The sequence below is a fragment of the Denticeps clupeoides genome, chromosome 5 (genome assembly GCF_900700375.1).
Source record: "Denticeps clupeoides chromosome 5, fDenClu1.1, whole genome shotgun sequence".
Classification (NCBI taxonomy): Eukaryota; Metazoa; Chordata; class Actinopteri; order Clupeiformes; family Denticipitidae; genus Denticeps; species Denticeps clupeoides.
Window position 1 is genome coordinate 25,339,484 of NC_041711.1, and position 10,657 is coordinate 25,350,140.

Sequence of the window (10,657 nt, forward strand, 5' to 3'; positions counted from 1 at the left end):
GTATGGCATAGCCATGACCACGCAGAGAGTGGGAAGAAGCAAACTTTCTCCTCTCTTACATTCCTCAGCCCACCTCTACTACTCCCCAAGGACATGAAAGTGCTGATCTCTCCCATCTTTGGTCCTAGGCCATAATGAGGTGGGGTAGGGAAATTGTGACATTAACAGGGAAGAGGAGCATTGTTTGTATTTGGGGGTATGGGAGAAACAGGTATTAAGCAGGTATACCAAAAATACCAAAAATGAACTAAACTTCTTTTAAAACAACCAAAAACAAGGACTCACAATAGCAAAGCCAAAAAAACAATAACCAGACCAAATATGGACAGGTGGAGAAGGTGGTGAATTAAAAAAGTAGCTTTATAGAGGAGCATCTGATCATCCTTTTCCATCTGTGTCACTCTCACTGGAATGGAGTCCCAGCTAACTTGAACTGTGTAGCACAAATACTCGGACGAGTGGATGAATCTGTTGATGGCAGGAAAATAGATGGATGGATTTTAATGTCCTTCTTTCTAGTCTCACCCAAAGCGTACTCCCATTGGTCCTGGATGGAAGAATCTTCGAATGACCTCACTGAACTGATCTAACAATTTTTTATTCTTTTATTTTCTTTTTTAAAATGTTCTGTTTCTTTTCTCCTGGCTGTTTCATTCTGATTTTTTCCTCCTATGTGTGCTGATAAGAAAAAACCCTAAATTAGCTAGATCTTATTTGGAAATATCATATTCACTAATGACAGACAAAAGTCCTTACTGTGAATAAATTGCTTCCAGATCTTTAAATGAAAAAGACAGAACAAAATTGCTAAATATAATCAGATCTTTCTCATGCTTTCAAAAAGAAAAGACACCCTCACATTCAGGATATGACTGTCTGCCCTAAACTTTTCTGCAACCATTTTGATTAAAAGTGTGTGTAAGTGTGTATAAGGTCTGTTCACACATAAGGGCAAATGTCCTTAATAAAATGCTATTATTTGCATCAGAAAAAACTGAAACAACCAAAGAAGGTTATCATTTACCGACTGTATAGAATACACACATACACACAAACAGAAATATCTTGCAGTATTCAATTTCAACAAATATACAGATCAATGATAGGAATTAATGGAATGAATGTGATCCGTACAGCATATTTAGATGCATCAGGATTAAATCCAATAAGTGAAAAATAATATCTACATTAACTTTTAGACAGAATGTATCTGTTAGTGCTTCTATAGATTTTGTAGAAAAGATCTATGTTCTATTGCTTATTGCTACTGTAAAAAAGGAGAAAAATGAAAAAAAAACTTTAAAAACATGATGATGCTAATGATGATAACTTGATTTTAGACCAAAAATTTCAACTATCTCTCTCATTTTTTAAAATTTATTCCTGGAGGCTTTACTTGTTTTTTATTGTACCTGTTTTAATGCTGTTAATATGTATTTATTTAATTGATTTTTCAATGTCATGGGGGAACCAGGAAAGGGTTATAGAGTTAGACTGTGTAAAACTATGACACAGCCTATGGCAAGGCAACCATGGCAAACCAAATCTTTATATAATGCAACCATTGGTCCAGTTTGGCCAGTGAAAAAATGGGTGGTTTCATGCCCAGAATAACCCCAGGCCACTTTTGCGGGACTGTGCCTCAGGTGGTGCATTAGCAACAGGGGACGAGCAACACTCTGCTTAGCCAGTGAGAAAAGCAAAAGTGTCATCTGATATGTCCTAACCCTTAAAGTTAGTGCATGATGACCTTAACAAGACATCATGGGTATAAAATTCATTTAATGGAGGTACTGTGCAACTGTTTCACATATTTGGTTCTCTTAAACTCCTACTCCTAGGGTTTTTTACATTTCATCTAAATGTTATGTGGTATAACTGTGCAATTGAGTACCACATGCATGTGCTAGAATTCATGCACTAGCTGTCCCACTATGGTGGCCTTTTTTCAGCATGCAGAGTCTTCACTAGGGATCTCTACAGCCTTACCCGGAGCCACGATTGTTAATGAAATACCCTGACCAGCAATGTTGCCCTTAATGTGCACAAACAAGAGATCAAACCAAAAGGTCTTTCAGTATTAGCATGAAGCACATGACAGGAAATCACAGTGTAGTATTTTACCCACTGATTTGGTCTGAACAGTACGTGTGAGATTCTTAATATAAACCCTCAGGCCCGCCACTAAATGTTTGATGCTGCTAATGAGTGCCACGGTGTTGACACTGATACTGAAAAGGCAGCAAGGACAAGGTGTTCAGATGGATTAGCTTTGGGACGGTAAACCCTAAGGGTTGGAGGAGATGGCTGCAGTACGGGTGCTTCCAGTACAGTTCAGCTGAGAGACTACGCTGCACAGCTTGTTTGCTGGTTGCTGTTGTCACGGATACAGACACTTTGATCTCATTGGCTAGAGACACAGAGCTGCTCAGAACCCTCCATTTTTTCTCGTGGGGATTAAAAGAACCTGAAAGCTTTAAACAGCTATGAAACCAAAAACAGAAAGAGAGGAAAGAAGGGCACATTACAGATGAAAGTCAAAGAAAATGTTTAAAGTGTGGGGTCAGTTGCAGAAAGAAGGAAAGAATGAGAAGCCAGGAGAGATGCTAGACTGAGTCAAAAGCATATTGTACAATATGTCCATCTTACTCTCTCTGGTGTTTTCTATGTATTTTCCTTTGCTTTCTTTTTCTTATTTTTCGCATCCTCAGGTGGATGTATAAGAGAGATAGTTCATCATATACCTCATATTCTATGATGATAAACCAAAAAGACAAATGCTTTAAATAATAAGTGTAATAATTTATTGTTGGGATGGAGGTAGCATGTGTCCCAGTATTCTGAAGGTGGGAGGGGTTATAAAATCAAAGGGTACAATAGCCACACACCCTCAGTTAAGAATATGGGCTAGCTCTCCACAAATACATTTAAGGAACATTCTGGACCACATGGCAACCTTCACCCTGGTATGAGCCCTGTAACCCCTTAATTAAGTTCTGATTAGAGCCCTGTCTTCAGCCACCTAATCCTCTGCTTCCTCCCATTCATGCGCATGGTACATGAGTACATGATCATGCAGCCTCACATGTGCCATACACACACATACAAAGATATATACATACATGTATTTTTTCTCACTGTTTCCAAGACAACCCCAAGCAAGATTTCTTTCATAGCATCAGGGCTGCCTGATTCAGTAAGGTCCATTGATGCTGTAAACCTACTGGTCAAAAGTCCTGTCCACCTATACTGCAGAGCGCAGAGGCGTAGGTGGGTGAGACGGGGACTGTGGTTGCTAGGTGACATCTGTACATATGTAGACTGTCTCAATGTCATGGGTGGGAGAGATCTGGGCAGAGTGATGTTGACGGGGTGCCCTTTATCTGTCCCATTGTTCCTGCTCTACATTGTTTTCTCTGGTGTGCACTCACTAGCTTTAGGTTACCTGTCAATTACACAAGAATACTTTTGGACTTGTATGTCTGAACTTTGTCTGAAATGCTGGGCCTCCAAACAGACTTTACTCTAAGAGAATGATACCAAAGCTAACCCTCTGTTTGGAGTTTTAGCATTAAAGACATAGTCCAGGGTTTACAGACTTGACATCAATGGGAATGTCATATAATGCAATACTAATATTGGTTTCATACCAACTTTTGGTAATACACCTGTTGATTTTGGTAAATGGCCAGACATTAGTTCAAACACTTTAATAAAATCATCATCAGCCAAATTCAGTGAATCCCCAGAACTGACTAAAAAGATTTTTCAAAAGAACATTTGGTAAAAAAAAGGGGGAAATTACAGAAGGGTGCAACACTCAGAGAAAATCAAAGGAAAGTAATCAAGCACTCCACTCTTCTTACTCTCCCGCCTTTTGCACTTTTTTCCTACATTTGCTCTAATTTCTGCTTATAATACAGCTTCAGTCCAAAGGTACTTTAAGGTGATGGTGAAGATTTTTTGTCAGAAAGAAATCTATGAAATGAAACCAAAGAACTCCACTATGTCCTCCTATCTGTAAGACCTTGACTCCAACCTTTCTTTCTCTTTTCTTTCTATTAATCAATACCTTTACAGACTCAGTCCCTAGTCACCTAGCTACCGCTTTCTGAATCGTTGACCTCAGCTATCCAAAGTGAAGTAACAAAAGATGATGATGATGTTATGATCAAATGTATATTTTTAACTATTTGTCATTGAAGGGGAAAAAAACGTATCATACATATGATGATGACGATGATGATGATAATGAAATTACTCTTTGTATCTCTGTGGCTTTTTTGTGCTGCCAGACAAATGCTAATACATCCATCTTCATGAGTTCCTGTAAAATCTGTTATTCATTCTCTGTGACTGTCCACTCATCACTGTCCATGTATGTGTGTGTGTGTGTGTGTGTATGTGTGTGTGTGAAATCAGTGTGCAGTGTTGGGATAGTTACTCAAAGAAAGTTAACAATTACAAACTACTCTTTAACTTTTATTTATTTTAATATGTTCATTTCTGGGTAGAAATCCAGCTACAGATCTTTTTTTTCTAAGTGTGTCAGTACACAATGTCACTTAGAAGCCATATTTGTTCTGATACTGAGATATATCAACCCTTATTAAAATATGATTTTAAAAAATGCACAAGAATTTGATAAACATGATGGATGAAGGACTCTAATTGTTGACCCAACACTGCTCAACTTTTACTTACTCTTCTCCACTTTTTCAAGTTCCACCTCTTTACTACTTGTCCATTTGTGATGTCATATGTCACTAGTAATTACAGGTTTGACATGCCTTTTAGCTATTTGTTCTAAATTGGCATTAGACAACTTAGTCAGGTTGTTAAATTCCCGATTCTTGATAAGTTGCTTTAATGCTGTTTTATTTTTTTTTCATGTTGATTTGGATAGAATTCCAAAGAAATAAATTACAAACTTAACATAGAGTTAAATGAAAAAAAAAACTTGACCTAAACTAGACTCTGCCAACTTTAAATTATTAGTTCAAACTCCCCCTTGAAAGCTCGATTGTCTGAATGGCCTCCTCTTACTTTCATATGTTCTTGACAGGTGTTGGATGCATTTTCCCTTCTGGTGAATCCTCACAAAAGAGAAATAAAGTGTTAACTCCCATTAACTTCCAACCATTACAGTTTACACTCTCGCTGACTCCACTAAGATCAATTTTAGATTAAAATTTAGATTAGCATGGGCTGTTACACAGGGGGTTCCCAGGGAATTACATACATCATGCCCTTCATATGGCTAGGAGTTCTCATGGTGTGTAATACGTGGGACACTTCCTTGAGACAGGGGGCACACATATTTCATATTTACAGTTTATATTAAAGTTCCAACTACCTTGTGCATGTGAAGCACATGTGCAAGGAGTGTGACGTTTACAATTTTGCAACAACCTTTTTCTAATCTAAACATTTTCATGCACTCTTTTTATTTTACTCATATTTCATGAGAAACGGCAACTTGGCAAGCCCTCAAAACACAGCAGCTACTTGCCCGTAGGCTTAGTCAGGTCATTCGTTATAACATAGAAACTGCTGCACCCTGTACGGCTGGGAAAAGGCGTTATTAACAAATGTGGATCCGTAAGTGCACAAAGAGAAAGCGAGAGATGATGTGTTAATTACTAACGTCTCTTAGATACTTGTCGTTATTCCCCTAGAACTTTCCTGATTAATGTTCTATATGACAACATGCAGCTCGTCTGACCTAATGTGCCTAATGTCTGGTGGTTTGAGGCCAGTGTTCTTTTGTACTTCCTTCATTGTTTTTTTTATTTATTCTTCAACACTGGCTGTTTAGAAGAATGTAATCTTTGTCCATCAAATTTATAAAAGAAATTGGGAGAGTATCAGTAAAAGAATGTGTGTGTGTGTGTGTGTGTGTGTGTGTGTGTGTGCGTGTGTGTTTATGTACACAGCCCTCCAAAAATGCTTACATTTTGTGCCTATTTTATGTTATGTTCGTGCGTTTTAATATCTTGTGTCTTTTCCTTTGTGTGGACAGTCTAACTTTCTGCTGGTCCCTTTTTTTCTGTCCCTCCCTTCTTACTTGTGGTGCCAAATAGCCTTTTAGTGTATTTATCTTAAAACCAAAAAAAAAAATAGATTAAAACTCGCTTGTTCATTGTACAGTGTTGTTCATTTAAAGTAATTTTTGTAATTAAAAGTGTTTCATTCATCCAAATAAAACGTGACAGAAAACAATCTGCTGTTTAGATGTTCCGTGCACATGTGCAGTTAAACAGCCAAACTGCTCCTACTGAAACCTGTAGGAAATGGTCTAATCTTTGTACAACCTTGTAAATAAACATAGACCTGTTCATTGCAAGCTTCTGCTAAAGATTTTACCTTGAAAGCAACAACTAGCCCTTTTCTGGATTTTTTACTTCCTGGATTTCCAGAATGCTTTGTGTCCATCATGCTCAATCACTATGTCCCACACAGATTATTTGATTGGCCACTAGATGGAGACATCAAGCTCTCTTGGCCAACATCAGAACATACCAACCGGCCACTGTATTAAAACCTATGATAAGTGAAGCCTGTGAGTGGTTTTATTGATTAAAAGGTGTTTAAAGTACACAAAGTACATCTCAGTTTGTTGTGTGTGGAGCTGTCCTCATACTGCTTATATAGCAGTATGCTTATATAGCAGTATGATACTAATATAATCATGTTAGCATTAGAAGTGAACCATTCGGCAATGCAAGAATACTGTTATCACCTCATCCATTTCAGGAAGGACATTTTGAGCCAGAAAGTGTCTGTGTTCCACTACGTTCCTGCTATGCGTTGATTTATTAGTCTCCTATGGCCATCAGTGTCTTTTGGAAACTGGTTTATTTCAAGAATTGAAAGATTCACCCACCTGTTTGCAATGAACACGTCCATGTACCAGTTGGTAACCCTACTGACAGGACCATGTGGGTTGTTTACCTGCGGAAGAAATGGCAGCAGGATGCAATGTGGGAATAAGGCCACTGTGATGCTCTGGGCAATAAAGCATCTGCTGTTAACATCTTAGTGCCAGATACCACAGGACACCTTCAGAGGTCTTGTGGAGTCCATGTCTCAAACTGTTCTGTGAGAACAAGGGGGCCTTATTAGTCTGGTGGTTATAATGATCAGCAAAATTTTCTATAGTGAATTTGGAAGAAGCTGTAAAACACCAAAAAATACCATTTAGTTGTGTTAGGTGAAATTTATTTTACTTAATAAGACAGTCGTTGGATCCAAGATGAATAAAGCTTTTATTGTTTGTACAAGGAGACAAGTCAGAAGGATTGTACAGAGTTGTACTACTTTATAGGATGTAATTTCCTCTTTTGTGACCCAAGCAGTTATCTGCCTTCCCCTAAAATAGGGGAAACAAATTTTCTGGTTAATCGTCTTGTCAATGTGGTTATTCAGTCAGCATATTTTTACATTTCTCCAGTCAAAGACAGGCAACATTTTTGTTGCAGAAGACGATCAGTCAGCGTCAGTAAATAAAAAGTGAAAGTGAAGTAATAGTCATTGTGAAACACAGCACAGCACATGGTGACACAACAAAATGTGTCCTCTGCATTTAACCCATCATCCTTGGCGAGCAGTGGGCAGCCATGACAGGCGCCCGGGGAGCAGTGCGTGTGGGGTCGATGCTTTGCTCAGTGGCATCGTCCGATTATGGGTCTGTTCATTGTGTGCACCGTGTGCTATGCTGCAGTGTATCACAATGACAATCACTCCACTTCCAATCTCCACACAGGAGCCGACCACGTCACACGCCTCAACTCATTAGATCTATTATACTGCTTTGGAAATTCGGCCCCTGGTGTGAATAACAAAATATAATCATAAGAATGACGTTAATTTCATCCCATTTCCTGTTTTAATCTCGAAAGGAAGAGTCTCATGCCTCACTGTTCATTTGAAATCCAGATATCGGCTGGATTGAAAGCAGCCTTGAAAGCTATCTTTGAAAAGGCTGCACAGACAGCGTCTCTCGCGTTGCGCTACAAAAGCGTGCCGTGCCGGCCTGTTGAAAAGAGCTGAGTGCAAACAAACCTTCTTGAGAAAAGTTAGCATGGTCGATGGAACTGACTTACTGCAGGTCTATCTGCTCTTTTGCGTCCGCGACGCCTGACGCTGGGGTTGATAACGGTTGTGATGAGGGTGGTGATGGGGACGTGATATCACCGGTGATGGTGGTGGTGATTAGCTGTCCTGCGGCACCAAGCAGATGAGCCTCCTACTGAAGGATCTGCCACCCAGCAGGCACAGAGGAGTGCTAGGTTAGTCATCTTATATTTTTCTATCTTTTTTTCCTTCTTTTTCACACAAACACACAGTAAACACGTCGCACTTTCCATTTCAGCCTCTCGGGATCGCTTAGTCGTCCCCTTCTCCGTCTCCCACACGCTCTCTCACAGTTTACCCCCCTTTATTTTCTCTTTCTCTGTCCGTCTTCTGCTTGCTCTTGTGAGTCAGGGGACATCTGGTCATTGACAAACACTGTCGCTGTCCTGGGTTTCACTCCTCATCCCAAAATTTGTCCATCATTGTCGTCCCCTCTGTCCCTCTCTATTTGTCTCTCCTTCGCTCACTCCCACTTGCCCTTTCTTTCCTCTGTGTGTCTTTCTCTCTGTTCCTGGTTATCTTTTCATGCTAATTCTGCCTTAATTTTGACACAGCTCCTCCATGTTGAGTCACACGGATTGTTTGCCAGGTTGACATGCGCTGAAATCGGATAATCCCCCGTTTCTTAGGTCTCCGTGCGAGGAACAGTGTGCGCTTCTGCTGTCTCTTTGTGCACGAGTGTGTGAGTGTTTGCCACTGTATCTGTGTGCACACACGTGTGTATGTGGGAGTGGGGGTGTTGGAGTAGGAGTCCGGCCAGACCGGTGTCTTGTCGTGATTGAGGATCTGTTCTCATAAAGCTGCGACGGTGAGCGAAGGCCCAGTGAGACGCCCGATTGGCCCCAGGGACGGTGGCCCTGTCCCCTATTGCTGGCCAGCTAAATCTGTGGCCATACCACAGATAGTTCCTGATAGAGTGTAAGACCCTCAACAAAGCGGTGGTTTCCACATGAAGCATTTCTCACAGGAAATGGGAGGCTGCATGTTACACTCGGATCTCATGCCGCTGCTATGCGGTTCGTGCTTTTTATGTCACCCGTGAGCAGAATTTGATACGGGGAAAAGAAGGCCGCCGTGGCTGATGATGCCAGTTGTCACCGTATGCCACCGCTAGATGCCAGTTGCCATGGTGTGGCTGGGTCAGGATGCCAGTGCTGGTAGCTGAGAAGTGGTGGGTGCCATTCGGTGTCACGGATCCCGTTTCGCCCGGCATGGTCGTGTTACGAAGTTTCCCCACTCTTTTTACGACCGCTGTTCCTCCCACCAAATTTTGTCTCTGTCTCAGTATTATTACACTGTGTGACAAATTGCTGCATGCGTGACAAATAAAACCGACCAAAATAAAAGCACCCCACAGTGAATGCAAGGAGAGGCGCGCGGCACGGCTGCAGATGCACGGGGACAGTTTACAGATTGGTGACAGGAGGCATCCGTCATCTCTGCCAGCCTCCAGTCACAGCAGGGTTCAGTCAGCCTGCTCCTACCCCCTCACCGACCCGGGTGGTCTGCCTCTCACGCCTGTGGGCACAGCCTGGCACCCAGGTGGGCAAAAAACAGGTGCTGTTGACAATCGACCACAAGAACTATGTGAACACACACACACACACACATACACATATATATATATAAATGAAAGTGAAGTGATTGTCACACGTGATAAACAGCAGCACAGCACACAGTGCACACAGTGAAATTTGTCCTCTGCATTTAACCCATCACCCTGAGTGAGCAGTGAGCAGCCATGACAGGCGCCCGGGGAGCAGTGTGTGGGGACGGTGCTTTGCTCAGTGGCACCTCAGTGGCACCTTGGCAGATCGGGATTCGAACCAGCAACCTTCTGATTACGGGACCACTTCCTTAACCTCTAGGCCACCACTGTGTGTGTGTGTGTGTGTGTGTGTGTATATATAAACACAAACACACACACACACACACACACACACACACACACATCCAGCATAGACACGTTTTGCTTTTGTTTTAGTCATTGATTTCATACTAAACTGCAATTTCTTGCCCCCCAGTGAAGCTCTGTGAAGCCCAGTGAAGCTCTGTCACTTTGAACAACATTCATTTATGACAGGAGTTTTACCTCAAACCGTAGACCGACAGAGAGTCATACAGAATGCTTACGGTGACATCATACAACTCGTCTGCACCCCATGATTTCGTTTTGTGTCCAGATGAGGAAACAGCGTGGCAACCTCCTCACCTCGGTGACTCAATGCTACGCCAGGCCAAAATGCTATTATGGCAAGCTGTTAAATACTTGGCTGTAGCACCACACAAAAGGTTCCTGGGGCTCATGAGTCAGGCCGGCATGACCCTGCAAGGACCCCAAAGTGGGGACCAAGGCAGGTTAACTGCTTTGCTGGTAAATATCCTTCTCTGCCAGAGCCAGAGACTGTGCCGTAATTGTTCTCCCAAAGCACAGTACATCATACATACACATGACGTTTACAGAAGCATTTTACTCCACAAACAATGACCTTTATTTCAGAACACCTCACAGTGGTGTGAA